Genomic DNA, 21,081 nt, shown 5'->3' with positions numbered 1-21,081 from the left:
AGAACTGACTCACTGGAAAAGACTCTGATGCTGAGAAAGATTGAAGGCAGGAAGAAAAGCAAATGACAGAGGATGAGATGGTTGGATGGCACTACTGACTTGATGGACATGAGTTTGAGCAAGCTCCTTGAGTTGGTGATGGACAGGGAAGCCTGACATGCTGCAGTCCATGGGGTCACAAAGAGTTGGACATGACTGAGCAACTCAACTGAATAGAATTGATTTCTGAACCCCAGCAAGTGAGACAATGTCAGTGATTCCTTTTGGCTGCAATAAAAGCTGGAGGCAAAGTGGAGCCCTGCAAGGCCTTAAAATTAGTTTTTATTTTTTTTTTAAATCATTTATTTTGGTTGAAGGCAAGTTGCTTTACAATGTTGTATTGGTTTCTGCTACACATGAAAATCCCATGGATGGAGGAGCCTGGTAGGGCTGCAGTCCATGGGGTCGCTAACAGTCGGACACGACTGAGCGACTTCACTTTCACTTTTCACTTTTCATGCACTGGAGAAGGAAATGGCGACCCACTCCAGTGTTCTTGCCTGGAGAATCCCAGGGACGGGGGAGCCTGGTGGGCTGCCGTCTATGGGGTCGCAGAGAGTCAGACACGACTGAAGCGACTTAGCAGCAGCAGCACACATCAACAAGGCAATGGCACCCCACTCCAGTACTCTTGCCTGGAAAATCCCATGGATGGAGGAGCCTGGTGGGCTGCAGTCCATGGGGTCGCTAACAGTCAGACACGACTGAGCGACTTCTCTTTCACTTTTCACTTTCATGCACTGGAGAAGGAAATGGCAATCCACTCCAGTGTTCTTTGCCTGGAGAATCCCAGGGACGGGGGAGCCTGGTGGGCTGTCGTCTATGGGGTCGCACAGAGTCAGACACGACTGAAGTGACTTAGTAGTAGTAGTACATATCAACATGAATCAGCCATAGGTATACATATGCTCCCTCCCTCTTGAAGCTCTCTCCCACCTTCCTTCCCATCCCACAAGACTGTAACATTGGGAAACACTTTTTTTTTTTCAGAAGGGAGAGAATCTGCAGCAGAATGCCCATGCCTGTGGTCAGGCCTTGGGCTGGCAGGTCATGGTCTCATGTGGCTTTCCATGCTTTTCCTCTTAGGACCATTACTCTTTTCAGTGCTGATTTGCGAATGAAATTAAGGTCCAGTTATTTCATGAATGCCATTGACAAACTCATCAGCAGCATTAAACCACCTGAGCACCCAAGGACAAAGACCTTTCCATGAGTCTCCGTCATTGGTTCTTATCTTTGCATGGAAATCACTAATTGCATCTGAATTGCTGATGTAAAAACTCAGTAGAAATCAACTAATGGCATTCATTTGCTGGGTCAAGAAAGTAGTGACTATTTTATGCTTCTATGAAATAGCATAATCCTTTTAGTCTGCCTGTTCCAGAATTCACCTAATATTTGTCTGTAATTCTTGTTAGTAAAATGGGGTTTTCATGAATACAGAAAGAGAACTACAGCGTCAGGCAAAGTAACATTTTCCTAAGTGTTGGACTGAATTTCAGGATGTAAGTTTTAAATTCTAACAAACAGACAATTAGAACAATCAAAATTTAGATAGATCTCAACTGCCGAAATAAAAAAAAATGCTACTGAATCACATATTACCAATAATGCAGAATAGGATAATACAAGCATTATCATCTAGTCTATTACAAAATTTTGTTTACTAGGTATCTTTTTACCTGACTATCCAGTCTTCATTTCAAAGGAAAGTATGTGTTTTCCTTGTCATCCAAACTGTCCTTCTACATTGTACAGCTATGCATCTGAAAGTACCCTCTTCAGGAGTCTCTACGTATCATGTTTTAAAATTCACTGTAAATAAGTCTGTAAAATAAATCCTTATGTACTTGAACAGAGGTGCCCGTACAAGTAGACACTGAGATAATATCAAAGGATTGAAGCAACATGTTGAATTAAGAAGTCCCTAACAAACTAGGAGGGTGGGGTGGAGTGGGGTTGGGAGGGAGGGTCAAGAAGTAGGGGACATACGTATACCTATAGTTGATTCATGTGGATGTCTAGCAGAAACCAACACAATATTGTAAAGCAATTATCCTTAAAATAAAAATAAATTTAATTATAAAAAATTTGATACAGAAAATATAAGACAAAGGCATTTTTTTTTCCTTGAGCAAAGAGAAGCTCTTATTAAAAGGTATGGAGGAAAATTTTTACAATACTAGAATTTTAAACATTGTGAACAGGAAATTTTTTTTAAAGTGTTGCAAAAAAGCATTACAAAAATTAAAATGTAAGTAACAAATTGAGTGAAAGTATTTCCATTTTATGTGAGAGAGATCAGAATCCAGAATATATATAAAGAATAAAAACTACCCTCCTAAAAAAGAACAAATAATATATACAGCAACTCTCACATAAGGGGAAAGTATAGATATACATTTGCCCCTAACTTGCTAAAGTTCAGAGAATTAAAATTAGACATTAAATCTCAATAATACATCATTTCTTACACAGAAAATTTTTTAAAAATTTGATAGTATCAAGATTTGACATTTGTGTGAGGAAACAGCTGCATATGCCATTGGCTTTACAAATAGGTACAGCCACAGAGAAGGACAATGTGTCTGAATTTGCCTTGTCATTCAGCCGCGAAGTCGTGCCCGACTCTCTTGGACCCTATGGACTGCAGCATGCCAGGTTCCTCTGTCCACCACTGTCTTCCAGAGTTTGCTCAAATTCATGCCCATTGAGTTGGTAATACCATCCGACCATCTCATCCTCTGCTGCCCTCTTCTTTTGCCCTCAATCTTTCCCTGCATCAGGGTCTTTTCCAAAGAGTTGTCTCTTCGCATCAGGTGGCCAAAGGATTGGAGCTTCAGCATCAGTCCTTCCAATGAATATTCAGAATAATCTGAATCTGCCTAAGACTCAGTAAATCCCTCCTTTGAATCTATCCCCTGAAAAGATTTGCCTGTGCCCACAAGCAGAGGGATTCAAGGATAAGTGAAGAATTGCTTGTACAGCAAAACATTCAGTGAAACACTCTTTCTTCAGGTGCTTAATAGGTATTAAGCAAAAAAGGATTTCTCAATCAGTTATGTGGAGGAAGCTCTAAGTTAAAAGGATCAGACCTCGTTATTGTGGGACTTCTTAGTATGGCAGATACTTTACTCTACACCGAGTTTCTGGGGGCCTGTAGCAGACAGCACTTCCCACAATTACTGAACCACTAAAACCTTCTTTCAGGGACACAAGGAACTAGTGGTTTAGGAAATGAGCTGAGGAGATGCTGAACTACTTGATGGTGCAAAGCAGTCTGGGGCCTCTTTCCACAGAAAGGCCAGTGGAATGGGAGGCTCTGAACTTAGTAGTCAGGCAGACTGAGCAATGAGTAGACAAGGAAGAAATAAGACACTGAAGACTTTTCTTCAGGAATGTCCAAAGCAGCAGCATTGGAGACAGAGGGTAGTGCAGGATTTAGGGTGGGTATGTTGTTTTGTTTTGTTTGTGGGTTGTCTTGTTTCTCTTTTTGTTTGTAGTATGGAAGACACGTGTGTTGGTAGATAATGGGGAATAATCCCGTAGAGGGGCGGGAAGTTCCAATGGCACAGTGGGTAAAGAATCCTCCTGCAAAGCAGGATCAGCAGGAGACATGGGTTTGATCCCTGGGTTAGGAAGACACCCTGGAGAAAGAACCCCACACCTGTATTCATGCCTGAAAAGTCCCACGGACAGAGGAGCCTGGCAAGGATACAGTCCATAGGGTCACAAAGAGTTCAACATGACTGAGCTACTAAGCATGCTGGCAGCAGTAGAGGGGCAGAATTTCAAGCTACAAATACACCAAAGATGCACATTTCTGAGATAGGAAGACATTCGCCTTGCTGGGACGCAGTGTCATTCTGGCAGTGAGTGGAAGGGTTTGGAATGTGGACCCAGGTAAACTGGTAAATGAAAGAGGGAAATGATAACTTGAATACAGATTAATGTACGATTTCCTACTTTTTTCAATAAAGTAGGAGGTAAGGTGATCTTCTGCGAGGGAAGGAAACACCAGTGTGCCAGGGTTAAGGTGAGAGAGGTCATTTGAACCCAGCACTCACAGGCAGGTGCTGTGTTCAACTCTGGTTTTCTTTCATCTCTTTGCTTGGTGCTGATATCTCCCTCAGTTTTCACTCATTTACCATTTGTGCATGAATTGCCTTGTATTAAAAATAATCAAAAAACAAAACTGAAATGTCCAGATTTCTTTAGTTTATTTTACAGAGAAAGCAATACAATCAATAAAGACAGTGGAGAGGGGCAAGAGGAGGCAGTTGAAAGAAAGGGAAGGGTATTTTCTTTCGGGAGAAGGTACAGCAAAGATTTTACTTTTTTAAAGAGGAATAGTAAAAGTAGGAAAATAGTAAATAATAGTGAAAACAGTGAACAACACAGGGTCTTGATGACCTCTGCATCAGAAGGTGGGTTAAACAACAACTAAGGATGCTGCTAGAATTTTCAAACATTGTTCTGAGATCCTAATCATGCAGACCATCAAGACCCCTTCTTTAGGAAAATAAAAGCATTCAGTTCAGGATGCACGTTGTAAGGATCACAGCTCTCCACAAGAGGGGAGCATGTCCTCAGTTTTGAATGTCTTTGGAGCCCTTTCTCTTCTCGAGATTCTTTTTTGCCTTTCACCGAGACGGAGGCTATACTCGACCTGTTTGTTGAGTCTGGGAACATTGATGTGAACATAACACATTCCTCCCCCATGCAGGCACAGGCGAGATTTTATTGGACACATGCTCACCATTTGCAGGAACACAAACCTGACACGCATGAAGAGCATGTTAAATGACAATGGGGACAGTGGTGAAGCTGTTTGAGATTATGTAATTTTATTCTTCATAAGCGGGCAGAATTTTTCTCTTTAGTAAGCACTGTCTTCCTTCAGAAAAATCTACCTTCCTCTCTTCGGTGAGTATATATTTGCCAAAATCATAGAGCAACATATACTGCTTATGTAAAAACATGATGGATGCGAATACTGTTTTTCCAGCTTAAAAAATACGTGTATGATTTCTTTGAGAGCTTGCTTCCAATACACATATTTTATTACAATGTTTTAATCTTCATTAAGTACTGGAGATGTGCTAGGTTCTATAATTCATACCAAAAATAAAGTGGAGGGCACTAGTAATATAAGAACCAGGTTTCATTATTTTTAAATTTTAATTCATAAGAAGAACATTACAGTGCTGCAGTGGGCATGTTTCCCAAGTTGGTAGAAATTGTTCAGACCCCCCAAAATTAATGTGATAAAAATAGCAAAGTCTTATTGACTCTATAGCCTACTTGGGCACTTTGCCATTTAAGTAATTATGATTTAATGAAACATCTAAGAACCTAGAAGTAAAACCCTCTGGTTTATTTTACCCTCTTTAACTTTGAAGCAGATTTGTTTTGTTGGGTTTTGTTTTTGCTTTAAATTCTCTGGAGCTTGGGTTGTTTTCCCAGAGTGAATTATTTACTAATATATATCATCCTCAAAGTAGAATATCTCCCATCAAACGATTGGCATCCACTAAACGCTAATAACCTAAGAATTCAGCTGTGCAGAAAAGCAATCCGAAGTGTCTGGGAATGGACTGCTTGTTTCACAGATAATCCTGCCTCTGCACCAAAGAAACTGGGGTGACGGAGCCACATTGTTCTTTTGATAACACATGGTAGAGCCCCTCCCCGTGGAGCCCCACCCTGGCTGTCTCCTTTCCCTGCTCTGCTCGGGAATGAAGGTGGGACTGTAACTCAAAGTGTCTTGCTTTCTGCTCATTATGATTCTGTAAAGTCCTGGCGTTTAGGAAATGTGTCTCCATTTCCGTGGAGATGAAGCAGGAAGGTCAGACTGAGCTTTAATCAAAGGTATCTCTCATGCCAGGGTAGGAGGCTTCTCTCCCTTACATGTGTGCCTTTGATTTGGTTGCCCCCCCCCCTTTTTTTTTTAAAGATGCTGAAAACCATGTCAGGGGCCTGGCCGTGGCTGTTGTCACTTAATTCAGATGCCTAGGGAAGACACTGATGCTGTCGTTGACAATTTACTCTTGCAGTATTTCTCTGCTGAACTCAGAGGGATGTTGTCACTGGTGCATTATCAAAAATACATGAAGTTCTCGCCCCTTATTAAGAGATGTCAGTTGAGCTAATGTTTAAAATACAACCCTAGCGGTGAGCAGGCCCCATCTTTTGCAGGAAAAAGCGGGTGCGCTGTGTTGCCAGGGGGACCATCTCTCCCTGGGGAGGGTGTATTGTGCTGTGGTCCCATTTACGTCAGAGATTTTCCTCTTCTCTCTGGACTCTCTGTCAATCCCTCTCCCTCCCACCCCCCGCTGCCCCACCAGCATCCTCATTGCCACTGGTATATTTCTCTCTGTCCCCTATCCCCTCTCTATCTTCTTTGGCTGGGAGCACCCTTGCTAACCTCCAACTCCTTTCTTTCATAGGAGAGAAAATCCCTTTTACTTTTCCAGTGTTGCCGATGCCATAATTCATTCTGCTTTAGGTAGGCATTTCTTTTTATTTCCTGAGGAACCCGAGTCATTAGATGCATCGCTAACTCAAGCAGTTCCTGGGCTGAGAAGGGTGTCATCACACTGCGTGGGGCAAGAGCGGGGCTCCCTCTCCTCTCAGACTTGACCCTTGGATCCCCCATCTGTTTTCCTTCTCAATTTTGAAGGCTCTCAAATTTCACTCAAGTTCAGGACTGTATGTGCTATACACAAAATTTGGTTTCTGTTCCAGTTTGAAAAAATATATGGATTTCCACCCTTGTGCTTCAGACATGTGAGGTGGTCATGAGGGGAGAGCCAAGCCTGGGCAAAACCGTCCGCCCCACCCCCACTCCCCTTACCAGCCTCCCTTCCCCAGGCTCCTTTTCTTCCCCATTTTTCCTTCTGGCTGGCTATCTGCTACTGGCTAACAGATCTTTAATACCAGCTTATGTTGGGGCCATTTCCAGGGAGGTTTACAACAGAAAAATGCGAAGTATGAGAGACCTGCTATATGACCTTGGAAGGCTGCTTTCTCATGTTCTCAATAAAAATCTCTCAAGTGACTCCAAGGATGTTGTCTAGGATTAGGGACTTTCAAGAGGGCTAGGATAATCTCCATGTCCTCTTCCTTCACCGTAATAGCCTTTTCCTAATGAAGTGCTTGTCCTTTTGCTAATACACCTTGAACTACAGAATCTTCAAAAGATTAAGTAACAGTGCTTCAGGGAATAGAAAGAGCTATTCTTTCAATGCCACAAATATTTCCCTCCTTACTTTTGGTTGCAATTATCACCAGCTTTCCCTGCACAACATCCAGACATTCAAAACTATGTACTAGACCCAGAATATTACACTGACAAGCAGGAGCTAGTCAGTTATCAAGAGCTAGTTATCAAGAGTTATCAAGAGCTCTCTTTTTCGTAGCCCACCTAACATCAACTGAATCAAAGTCAAATTCTTATCCACAGGTCTTACCCTCTCTACCCCATTACCAGCCATATTCTTTCTCTGTCTCTACATTCTTGTAATTGTTAGGACTCTTAGCTGAGGATGGAAAAATCAGACTAAGGGGAAAGAAAAGGAGTTTGTTGTTTAGATATGAAGGTATCCCATAGAAAGCAAGAAAGGGTCGACCAGCAGACCAGGATAAGGGTAGGGACTCAGATGAGCCTCAAGAGTGGAAGCAAGGCTACGGGATCACAGCAGGGCTCCCCAACTCTGCTGTTTGTTCTTCAGTCATATTCCCTCCCGGGTCTCTGTCTGCCTCTCTGGAGCATGTCATTTCTCTCTCAACTGCTGCCATGATCTCTGCTCCTATGGCATGAAAACCACCAAACGGTCTGAGTTTTACAAACTTGTGTCTGATGTTGGCCTGGATGTTGCCTTGTTAGCTCTTGGGGCTCCTGAAGTTTATATCACACACTTTGGGGCATGGTAGCTATATCAACACAAAATCCTGTACAGCTAAAATGGAAAACCCCCAGCTGGCCATGCACAAAACCTCCAAGACTCCTTGGTAAGAAACAGAACAAGAGAAACCAAAAGACATGACCCTTGTGTCAGCCCTGGAAAATACCTTCACAGTGGACTAAGTGCTTATTGAGGCAAAATGTGAATATTCCTCAAGGAAATCTGGAGACAGTTCTGCAGAGCCGAAGGTAAAACACAAATCCATCAGCACCAGTAGAGGCAAGAACACAGTCTCTGGTAACGGCAGAATTTATGGGTCACAGAAAAGACGGCACTTTTCACAAAAAAATAAGGAATTCCTATATTTGGGGAAAATAAACTGAAGATAAACAAATGTGCCTGAAACCACATCAAAACTTGCTTTCTCCTAAAGTCCCAGTCTGTGTTCTTTTTGTCGACTAAAATCATAACAATCCTAACAGAAGTTATTAGTTATTTGAATCTGTATAATTTTAAAAATATAGCTATAAATTGTACTTTCAAAAGCTTGAAATCATCTGAATAGCCCTGTCACCTGTATGGAAATAGAAAGATTTTTTTTTGCTCAATCCTGGAACTGTAGTATAAAGAAATAGTGTGTGTGCCAGTTCAATATTGTGTTCAGTTAAATGTACAGATCCCAAAATATAGTGGTTTAATCTAAGAGGGTCCAGATCTTCTCTCATTAGCGTAATTCCTGAGGTAGGTGGTCCAGGGTTAGTCCACACTCTCCACAAAGACACCCTTCTCTCCTTCTGCTCTGTCACCCTCAGCAGGCAGCTTTGCTTTACTTTGGTCATCTATGCATACAAGAGAGCTTCAGTGTCAGCTCACTCTGCATTCCAGGCAAGAAAAAGCAGGGGATACAAAGGGTCAAGGGGAAACAGTGGAAGGTTTTCTTGAAAGCAGCATCTACTTGTCATACATTACCAGAGCTATGGCCCTCTTTATTCATCCCATGCTGCAGATTCTTTTTAAAGCTGGGTACTTTGCTTTCTTAAAGAACATCAGGGGACTTCCCTGGTGGTCCAGTGGTTAGGAGTCTGCCTTCCAATGCAGAGGACACAGATTTGATCCCTGGTCAGGGAACTAAGATCCCGCATGCTGCAAGCAACTAAGCCCATGTGCTGCAACTAGAGACACCCCCATGCCACAACAAAGATCTTGTGTGTGCAACTAAGACCCTGCACAGCCAAACAGATACTTAAAGAAAAAGAGCATCAGAAGTCTTTCAGAAATAAGTTAAGGAGCGTGGATATGGAGTACACAACTAACATGTCTGCCATACTCTTGAAAAATGGTCAACCATTATATTTGCCAAGATAAAAATCATCATTAGAGCTTCTCTTGCTGCTATTTTAAAAATCAAGAAAAATGCTTTAGTAATAGGCTGTATTCATTAAGACTATTTTAGTTGTAAGGAACTGAACCAACTGACAAACTGAAGCTAAAAGGAGGGGCTGTTAGAGGTATACTAGGTTATGTCATACAAATGAAGAAAAGTCTGATTAACCTACTCTCAGAAAGAAAAGCAGATAGGAATTCTCCAGGGATGTCTTGGATTTTTTTTTTTTTTCTGTATAAATCTGCCAATAACATATACAGACCACATAATGCTTCTTACAAAATAGCACCCTAAAATTGCATGGCGATAACTACCAGCTCATGTCACAGCTGGGTTTCTATAGGTCATTGAATCATTCTATAAGGCCAGTATTGTCTGAATGACAGGGCATATGATAGTATCCGTTAATCCCTTGGATATCATCTCATTGCTGGCCCGTTTTTGCTGTGAAGTGGATTCGGTGATAATACGTTTACTATCAGTGCATATGACCTTCAGTAAACTCATAGACAATGTGCATGGGTGTGAAGGAAAGACAAAGTCCAAATCCAGAGCATGTGTACCTCTTCTGATAGTTAAAAAAAAAAAAATCCCCAATTTATTGACTGGGCATGGGCCCAGTTTAGTTGATCTATTTACCAAGTGCCCAGAAAGCATCCTTGAGGCTTGGTAGTGGTTCAAACTTGGATGCCCCTGCTTGAAAAACTGGGTACTCAGCAATGATCCAAGGCAGGAAAGTCAGATCTAGTGAAGGGGAGTTCATGCAGTTGAGCCTATAGCAAGTTTGGTATCTATCTCTGCCACCATGCCTGCCTTATTCATAAACCCAATTATTAAACAACACACTGACTAATAAAGGGAAATGACATCTATGGACCATCCTGCCCACCTGATTACCACGAGTTTCTTCTATGAAGAAAGTCTTCTGAAAGGGATGTGTGACATATAATTGTTTTCATGCTTTAAGCCCATCCTGAAAGACCCAACCACACTGCCCATTCCTTAACCTTCTTGTCATGAATAATCTAATCTTCCTCCTCTCCAGTGAGGGACAGACAATAACAATAGCCTAGAAATCAATATTGATCCTGATTTTAGGCCAAATTTCCTTTTAGGTAGATAGCCAATTGGTATGTTTACTGCTCTGGCCACTCCTGAGAGTTTTAATTTCTGCCACTGTCTTTCAGGCCACTCCTGTCTGGAGCATTGCTATCATACGACAGACTGTTCCAGTTCATGTCAGCATCTCTGCAAGAAGCAAGCGTGACAGCTTCATCTTTAGTCAAGTGGTCACAGGAAACCACCCATGAGACCATTCATAGATATGGACTAAGAAATTCATGGGAATGTGAACGATGGGAGTGTGTATAATCTGATTGTGTAAATAACTTGTGCTTTCAGGATCCGATTTGATAATGGAATATTACTAGCCATACCCAGTTTTAAAGCTACATATATCAAATGGTATTAGTTGCTCATGAGTCGCTCAAACACTATAGCTCTCTGCTGCTGCTGCTGCTAAGTCGCTTCAGTCGTGTCCGACTCTGTGCGACCCCATAGATGGTAGCCCACCAGGCTCCCCTGTCCCTGGGATCCTCCAGGCAAGAATACTGGAGTGGGTTGCCATTTCCTTCTTCAATGCATGAAAGTGAAAAGTGAAAGTGAAGTCACTCAGTTGGGTCTGACTCCTAGAGACCCCATGGACTGCAGCCCATCAGGCTCCTCTGTCCATGGGATTTGCCAGGCAAGAGTACTGGAGTAGCTGCCATTGCCTTCTCCATAGCTTTCTATGGGACAGGTATTCTGTATTCACCAGAGTCCATTTAAAAACTTGAAGCTCATTCTAAAGGGGAGAGTCACCTGGGGAAGCTCACTCTAAAGGGAAGAGTCAAGGGAAGAGGATACCTCTGCTTTCAGACTCTAGAGACCACCACTAGATTGTCCCATTAGGGCTCATCACAGACTCCATTGTGCAACCCCATCTGCAAACAACACCACTGCACTTGCTGGGTTACAAAGGCTGAGGGAAAAGTAGCATGAACTTTGCTGCTGTTGTTTAATCGCTAAGTTGTGCCTGACTCTTTTGTGACCCCATGGACTATAGCTTGCCAGGTTCCTTTGTCCATGAGATTTCCCAGGCAAGAATACTGGAGTGGATTGCCATTTCCTTCTCCAGGGGATATTCTTGACCCAGGGACTGAATTCACATCTCCTGCTTTGCAGGCAGATTCTTTACCTCTGAGCCACCAGAGAAGCATGAACTTTTCTTTGAGAGAGTTAAATGTGTTTCTCTCATGCTGGCAGATACTCAGGTACCTGGAGAGGATATATTCACAATGATTTCTCTCCTTTTTCTTGCCATGGTTCACTGTGGATAAAGTATATTTATTTGGGTTTCCCCACCAAATGACTTAGTTTCAACAATGGAATGTACATGGACATGATGGTGTTCCAGCTCCTAGAAGAGACGGTAAGGTGTGATGTCTGTTACCAATTGCTCTCTTGCATCCCTGCCCTGCACCAAGAGAACAGCCCAAGTAGATGGCCCTCTTCGACTTTGGCCCTAGAATGAGCATGGCACGTGGTGCATTACCTGCAGCCTGGATTAGCATTCCCGTGGCAATGCATGATGCAGGTGAAGGAGACACAAATGCTTAGTTTGTAAACCACTGAGATTCTCAAGGTTATTTGTGACATGTGCTATACTCAGATGCTCAGTCGTGTCCAACTCTTTGCAAACCCATGGACTGTAGCCCACCAGGCTCCTCTGTCCATAGAATTTCCCGAGCAAGAATACTGGAGTAGTGGGTTGGCATTTCCTCCTCCAGAGGACTGAACCCTCGTCTCTTACATCTTCTGCATTGGCAGATGGATTTTTTACCACTAGCACCACATGGGCTTCCCATTTGTGATATAGTAAAACTAAATGAAAGCAGACTAAGATGCCAAGTAAACAGGTCAAAAAAAATGTACAACATACTTCTTTTGAATATGAAGCAAACTGTCATCAAAATCTGAAAAGGACAATCATCCCATGCATTTTGTTTCCTTCTCCATGTCAGAATAAAGGGACAAACTTGTATTTTAGAATGTTATGTGGCAGCCTGGATGGGAGTGGAGTCCGGGGGAAAATAGATCATGTATTTGTATGGCTGAGTCCCTTTGCTGTTTACCTGAAACTCTCACAACATCGCTAATAAGCTATGGTTTAGTCGCTAAGTCATGTCTGACTCTTGTGATCCCATGGACTGTAGCCCGCCAGGCTCCTCTGTCCATGGGATTCTCCAGGCGAGAATACTGGAGTGGCTGCAATACAAAATAAAAAGTTTGAAAAACATATTTTAGGTTGGAAATAACATCCCAACATATTCTAAAGTATCAATGCCATAGATATGTCATAGTATTAACTCTCAGAACTTTTGCATGTACTATCTCCTACTCCTTGAACCAAAACATCTGGGGTGTTTTCCTTTTCCTGTTTCCTCAGACTCATCAGAGAAGGCAATGGCGCTCCACTCCAGTACTCCTGCCTGGAGAATCCCAGGGACAGGGGAGCCTGGTGGGCTGCTGTCTATGGGGTCGCACAGAGTCGGACATGACTGAAGTGACTTAGCAGCAGCAGACTCATCACCTTGACATCATCAATGTAATGAACACAGAGAGTACCCACTCTTGATGGCCTGCTGGGATCCCCTTGTCCAGGCAGGCCTATCAGTCTCCCAGTGCTTTGAATGTTACCTGCTAATGACCTTCAGCTGCCAACTTTTGCCCAACAGTTACAGGCAGGAAGATACTTTCTGAGTAGGTTTCTTAATGGCTGAATGTAGGTTTACAGGCTGCTAGTTTTCCAAACTGAAATATGCAAGGTACCTGAACATACACACAATCCAGTAACCAATTCCAAATACCTTCTCTTATTCATCTCCTGAGAGTCTGCTGCCTGCAATCTCTCCTGGACAATGACTGTGTTGGTTGAGGTTATTAGCATTGTTATCACCAGAAATGGACTCTGGCTAGCTTAATTTAAAAACCTTATTAGGGAGGAGTATAGTGGGGGCTCACAAATTAAAATAAGAATTGAGCAAGGGTGATTGGAGAGGTGAAGAAACTACAGAATCTCCAGGGACATTCGCAGCAGAGATTAAAGACCCTGTCTCTTTGGCAGTGGTTCTCAAGTTCGTCTGCATATTCCAGTCATGTGGGAATTATATAATTCTAGTGCTGATACTCAGTCCATACCCAAAACAAATTGAAAGCAAAATCTTTTGGAATGGGACCCAGGCATCAGTATCTTTTATAACCCAAGAGTTGATTCCAGTCGGCAGCCATGGTTCAAACTTCAGCTGCATCAAAATTACCTGGAAGGCTTATTAAAACACAGACTGCCAGGCTCCAGTCCCAGAATTTCTGATCTACATAAATCCATTAGAAATGATTTGTATTTACAACAAATTCCCAGGTGATGCTGAACTTGGGTCTAGGGTGAGCCTGAGATTCTATATTCTTAACAAGTCCTCATGTGATCTGAGGCTGCAGATCCTCAAACCATATTTAGGGTAGCAAAGATCTAGAGCAGGGGTTCCAAAACATCTTTTCTCAGCTCTTAATTTGTGAGCCACCTGTTTGGTCTTCCCTAATCAAGTTTTAAACTAAGCTAGCCAGAGTCCATTTCTATTGGTAACAATACTAATAACCTCAACCAATACAGTCACTGTACAAGAGAGTGATTTAGCAAATATCAAAGGCATTGCAAACCTTGTGAAAACACGTACTCTTGGGCCCCACCACCAGATTCTGATTCAGTAGTTCTGAGGTGAGGCCTGATATTTTCTAAGTTGTTCTCAGGTGACACTGTTCCCACCAGTCCACAGACCACACTTTTTTTATAGCGCTGGTCTCGAGGTGGTTCTGATCATGGTGACTGTCCCCTGCCCCCCCAACAAAAGGGCATTTGGCAAGATCTGATTACAGTTTTGATCGTGGCACTGCAGCAGATGGGGAGAAGTTGGGAGAAGGAACGCTATTGGTGTCTAGTGGGTAAAGGCCAGGGATGTAGCTAAGCATCACACGATGCATAGAAAACAAACAGCCTCCCTCACTACTTTTTCTGATTTTGTAATTCCAATGAGAAAGAAGAATATTTTCCCAGTTTGGGTCAGGTGCCCAGCTGTGTGGATCAGTCAACTATGCCAGGGTGGCAAGGCCTTTGAACACATGAAAGGGGACAGCCAGTCCTCAGAGCAAATCAATAGAAGGCAGACAGTGAGCTCTTCTGAAAGTCAAGAGAAGTGGGGAAAGGTGTAACTTTAGCCAAGACAATTGTGCTCACTAGAGCAGGGTGGTGGTGGGTAATAGGCATCTCTGAGGAGTGACAAATGACTGAATCTTCGCATACACAGCAGTTGCTGGAGCTGCTTCTGTAATCGGAACAGCTGGGAACCTCATTCCAGGCTCTTGAAGCCCAGGGCAGCTGCAGACAGACAGCTCCCTGTGTTTCCTCGCTTCCCACGTGTCCCCTCTCTCAGGTAGCTGAGCCTATTTCTTTTCCTTTCAAACTGAAGTATATACACGCAGGCAGGCACACACACGTGAATGTGCATGCACAGTGCTCAATGTTGATTCAGTTTGAATTTTCAGTCTGTCCCCCACAAGAACCGGTGAAACACACAACCAGCTGGCGATAAAGAAAATAACTCAGCCCCAGTCTTTATTGGATCACCACTCACTTTGGTTGATCAATCCTGTTTCAGGTACTTTTTTGTTCTACCTAAGTCTACCTTGGAATTGTTATTGACACTGGTTCATATAGGAGTAGTAATAGCTAACTTCCACTAATATTCATTCAGGTTGTTCAGATATATAAATATATATATATATGTTACACACATATATATGCACATATACACATGTTTAATTTTAATCCTCACATTCTTATGAGGTAGGATTATTATCAATGGAGAAAATTAGTTTTAGAGATCTTAGATACTAGTCCAATGTTATGCATTTCTCAAGCATGTAGTAGAACAGGAATACAAACCCAGGTCTGTCAGTCACCAAAATCTTTTGCTTAACCGTGGTCTTCTCCTGTCCTCCCCTATTCTGGACTTTCTCCTACTTCCCAATCCCAAGCATGAGTCAAAATATATTCCAATATCCTCAGGAGCTGAAACAGTTGAATGAGATCTTACAGAACTGTCATGGAAAACCAATTTAAATACAAAATGCTAAGGCAATGGCAACCCACTCCAGTACTTTTGTTTGGAGAATCCAGTGGACGGAGGAGCCTGGTGGGCTGCAGTCCATGGGGTCGCGAAGAGTCGGACATGACTAAGTGACTTCACTTTCCCTTTTCACTTTCATGCACTGGAGAAGGAAATGGCAACCCACTCCAGTGTTCTTGCCTGGAGAATCCCAGGGACGGCGGAGCCTGGTGGGCTGCCGTCTATGGGGTCGCACAGAGTCGGACACGACTGAAGCGACTTAGCAGCAGCAATCAAAGTAGAACACACAGTACTCAAAGCTTAATGAAGACAATCTGAAAACATATCTGAGGTACATATCACCAGTTAGAATTTCCATGTCACTCAAGAAAGTACAGAGCACACAAATGATTTCAGTGTGAGTGTTAGGCGCTCAGTTGTATCAGACTCTCTGTGATCCCATGGATTGCAACCCCACGGCTCCTCTGTCTATGGGATTCTCCAGGCAGAATACCGGAGTGGGTAGCCATTTCCTTTTCCAGGGAATCTTCTCAACCCAGGGATCAAACCCAGGTCTCCTGCATTGCAGGCAGATTCTTTACTGTCTGAGCCACTCGGGAAGCCCAAAATGATTTCAGACCAGATGGCAAAGTAAACTTAGAATGAGAGAGCCCTCACTGAAGCCATTATCTCAACAGAGACACTGCGTATGAGGCTGTAATGGCAGCCATCTCCCTGCAGATCACCTAGCAACATGCTGTCAGATCAGCTGAGCTGGAATGAACCCTGGGTATTAAAGAAAGTACCAAGGATTCCCCAATGCTTTGTGGATTTCAGACGTGGCGTTTCACTGGCTTTTACCACAGAGGGTAAATGAGTGGAGTGTGCCTGTGCCATGCCAGCTCCTCAGAAGGTTGTGTCTCATTTAGATCATCAAAGCCACTGGCCAGACATTCTTCATCCCCTGCGCTTTGTGGAATGCCAAGCATTCTGCAGATGGTCCTCCAAGTGCTAAATAATAACAGTGTCTAGCTTTCATGGGATATCTGAGGTAGTCATTCTTCATACTCATTCTATTAACTGCCTCTGTCTCTGCCGTTGGTGAGAAACACTGTTACGATTGACAAGATGGACACCTGGTTAAAAGACATCTTCAGAAATAGAACTCCTTGCTTCCAATCATTTCAAATTTTTACAGCATTTGACTGAAGTAAAGCACACACACACACACAAAAATTTAGTGACTTGTCCTTTGTGCTAGTTGCAAAATTTATAGTCACCCTTCCACCTGTATCTTCTCTGAGATCCTATCTGCCTTTGAGGGCTAACACAACATAATTCTACTCCACTATATAATGTAATGGTGAAGAGGAATTTTCTGCTTGGAACAGACCATCTCATTTCAATATGCTGTGACATCTTTTGGAAACCAATATCCTCTATAATGGGGAATGGCTGCAGATCAAGGGCAATCATTTCTCTGATTTATGAGCAGTGCAAGCAGATGGTTTTTTGAATATCTGGCCTTTTCCCAAAAACCTCATGCAAGCTAAGCTGTTGTATCTTATTGAGTGAAAAGCTTTTGCTTCCAGGTAAAGGGCTGGGATGACTCAGAATCTGACTTTGTATTTGAAAACAGAAACAGAAGATGGTGTTCAAGAAAGCCAATGAACTATTTTTTTTTTTTATTTTCCCTACAGCTAGCAGCAATCATGTAACTACAGACCAAGCTGTGTCAGCCTTAAAAAAAAAAAAAGAGAGACGAGAGAGAGCCAAATACCTGGTCTGGAAGGTGAAGATGTCTCATTTTGCTATGGTTATTAGATTATCAACTTTCTCCCCTCAAGACTTGTGTGATTCACAGGGAACACTATTAGTCTGGCAAGAATTAATTACAGCCCTGACAAAGGTGACTTTCCAAACAAAAGCAAAAAGGCAAACTAGTCTCTATGTGAAATACCTGTGAAGTTAGGTTTGGCTAGGATTCTAAACAGGATCGTGGGAAATTCTCTGATTAAAAGAAGTATGTTGGGCTTTTTTAAGTGAAAGACCAGGTAGGTGGGACTTGATCCTGAGCTATGACCAAAAAGTTGTAATTATTTCAATATTTCAAAAAATTAAGGCTTTCATTTAAACTTGATTGATCCCCTCACAGGTCAAAAAAAGTGACAATTTTTTGAGGACTAGGGGTTGACAGTGATAAAGATTTATTTCATCTCGGCATCGGAAGACTTCGGGATGTTGTACACGTAAATGAAGGAAGCCAGTCTGAGTGACTTGAAACAAAGGGAACCACGAAAGTGACTCTCTCTACAGTCAATATATTCAACGATGTGTCATTAATTTGAGATCCTACTTGTTTCTCTTTCTTTCTGGAGAATTAATGTTGGGAAAATGTTTGACGCAATCAAATGAGTCTTTAATGATCCTGCACTCTTTCCCGTAGCAATGAAACCCCCTTCTCCTCAGTTACTTAGCCCTCAGCAGGGCAGCAAGCTTCTATTTCAAACTGTGCATTCAGGAAACATTTTTGCTATAAGAAGCCTCAAAGTAAGCCTCAAGCACTTCTGTTATCGCGTGGGTTTTATTTTCGGGTTGAAATGGAAGTCTTCGGCACCTGTTCAAAGATTTCGAGGGTAAGCAGTAAGAGAGGGAAGCATGGCTTTTGCCTCTTGCAGTGCACTAAACTGCCATGATGTCCCTCTTCCCAGAGGCAAGTCTCCTGTCTGGGACAGATTTTTATCCCGCAACAGGCACCAAACATTCCAGAAATGAACACTGAGGCCTCTGGTGCACTCCACCTGTGTGTCTAAGACCACACTCGGCTCAGCTTGTCTTTTTGCCGTGAGAACAGACATCAGGAAAATCTTATATTTTTCAGTTCTGTTAATTGTCTTTATTCCACAAACTCTGTTTTTATTCATTCACTTATGTAATCACTCATTCACATAGCAATTTAACAAACATTTATCAGTGGCCTGAACTAGGTTCAGGATGTTGGTGGGCTCCCAGCCCCAAACAGAAAAGAAGAGGTCCATGTCCTCATGAGGCTTATATAAACTTAGGTATCTGGTTAACTTCATGTTATTTGGTTTTAGCTTTAATAGTTTAAGCAATTTTTTCTTGTTTAATAATGAAAAATTTAAACTATGAATTTGCCTTTGAATACAGCTTTGAGAGTATGCAATTAATATTATTTAATGTCATCCTGGCTATTATTTTTGCTAACAACTGATTTGAGCTTTTCTTTAACTTAGTTTACAGGAGGATAGTTTGCAATGATGCTTGTTTAATCTCAAACAGGGATATTTTGCTTCCTTATTATTAATATCTGGTTTATTTTGCATTAAGGCCAGAGAATATATCCATTATAATTCCATTTCTAGAACTTACTATAATTTCTTTGTGGACTTTTATAAATGTTTTATAAAGTTCTGACTTTTATATATGTTTTATTGTTGAGTTGACGAAAATATATATTCTGTTTATAAAAAGTTAGAAATATGACAATGAAATGTTATATTTTATTTAGATGCTATTATATTATTTTATATACTTCATAGTATACCTATATTATAAATATACATGCCATTATATACTACTAGATACTATTATAAACTGTTTCATAAAACAATATACTACTAATAATATACTAATATATTTTTATAATAAGAATATACTTTTTCATGTTTGACTTTTTGATCTGTTAAAAACTGAAAGAGGTGCGTCTAAAATCTCCTGATATTTTTACCTTGCTTTACATATTTTGATGGTATTTTATTCACTACATAAAAATTAATTACTATTAAATCTATGCAAGAACTTTCTGGTCACTTTTAGCAGGTTTTGCTTTCAGTTCTATTTTCTTTGATATTAATATTGCTATTTGTGCTTTTTATGAGTTATGAAATGGTCCTTCCTTGTGTATCTCTTAGATAGCATTTAGGTTAAATTTTTAGATTTTATTTTGTTCTTTTTGTTTTATACAGGCTTGTTAATGATACCTGAACAACTCCATTTTATTTAAAACATTAACCCTCTTAAATGTATCATAATTCATTTATTTGGTCTTGTTCTGTTCCCTTTTACAATATGTTTTATGCTTACCACTTGGTAGGCATACTCTTGCATGCCAACTCTTTTTTTACCCTGTTTTTTGCTATGTTGATCACACTTTTTGTTTTGCTTTTACAAAACCAAAGTAGATTGATTTGGGCTTTCCAAAGGTATATCTCTCTGGTTGTCTATCGATGTCTACTTGCTCCAGCACCATTGTTGAAAAAGCTGCTTTTCTTCCATTGGATTACATCTTTGTCAAAAATCAATTGGGCATTTCTGTGTGGGTCCGTTTCTCAGTTCTCTATTCTGTTCGTTGATTCATGTGTCTGTCCTTCTGCCAATAACACACAGTCTTAATACTGTAGAAATTGGGTAGTTTCTCCAATTGATTGATTTCTCCCAATTTATCATTTTTCAAATTGTTGTAGCTATTCTAGTTCGTTTCATTTAACCATTTAAATATTAGAATAACCTTGTGTGTATCAACAACAACAAAAATTCTAGGTTTATCTTTGAGCAATCTTTTTCACCAGGAAAAATGTGGAATATATTTTCTAAAGCTTATAACAAACATATCAATATATGCTAAACAAAAATTCTCTCTTTACACATGAATGATACCATAACTAAATAGGAAATTCCTGGTTAGAGCTCAAATTCTTCCTACTCCAAAATTCTATCAACATTGCTCCACTGGTATCTAATGTTCACTGTTTTGCTGGAAAAGATCAAAACCAGTCATATCCCTCCATTTTTTTCTCTCTGGATGTGCAGAAGACACTTTACTGACTACTGAAATTCAAAAATTTCACCAGGATATGTTTAGGTGTTGTTTTCCTTTTGCCCAATTTGCCTTATGTGCTGTTTCAGGATATTCTTCATCTCAGAAAGTTTTTACACTGTTATTTCCTGATGTTTGCTGGGTTCAGTTTTTTCTCTTTTCTTGGAAGACCAATATTATGTAGGTTGAACACGTGCCTTTCACACCTGTGCTCTTCATTCTTGTTAATTCCCTCTCTTTGTTCTTATCCTCTGAATCCTGGGAGAATTTTTAAAAGCTGTCTTCCAAGTCACTGGTTACTTCTCTGAAAGATAATTCTTATCTGCACTGCTTCTAACATACACTTTAAATTTTCTCATTATATTTTTAATTTCTTTACAATTCAAACTTTTCTTGTCATTTCCCTTTATACTTACAACTGTGTAGAAATCCCTTTTCCATATTTAAAAATATCAACTTTCTTCTCTCATTTAAGAGAATCTGTATCTTTTTAAAGTTAATTGAGTGCATAATAAAGATGGGATTGTGTCCCCTCTAGTAAATCTTTAGTTGAATAAATAATATGTGAACAGGAAAAACAATCAAACATTACAAAATGTATGTAATTAAGAGGTAGTCTCCAGTCTCCATCTGGTAGTATACTCCAGTACTTTGGTCACCTCATGTGAAGAGTTGACTCATTGGAAAAGACTCTGATGCTGGGAGGGATTG

At 41.1% G+C, this 21,081-nt stretch overlaps 1 long non-coding RNA gene across 1 annotated transcript; it reads left to right on the top strand.

Annotated features, from left to right (window-relative positions):
* The first annotated feature begins 4,727 nt into the window (after window positions 1–4,727).
* LOC123334881 lies at window positions 4,728–10,701 on the top strand. Its single transcript, XR_006553074.2, has 2 exons — window positions 4,728–4,965; window positions 10,518–10,701. It is a non-coding gene; the product is annotated as an uncharacterized LOC123334881 (long non-coding RNA).
* The last annotated feature ends 10,380 nt before the right edge of the window (window positions 10,702–21,081 follow it).

This window comes from Bubalus bubalis, chromosome 8 (assembly GCF_019923935.1).
Source record: "Bubalus bubalis isolate 160015118507 breed Murrah chromosome 8, NDDB_SH_1, whole genome shotgun sequence".
Taxonomy (NCBI): domain Eukaryota; kingdom Metazoa; phylum Chordata; class Mammalia; order Artiodactyla; family Bovidae; genus Bubalus; species Bubalus bubalis.
This window is presented reverse-complemented; position numbering and strand designations above follow the sequence as displayed.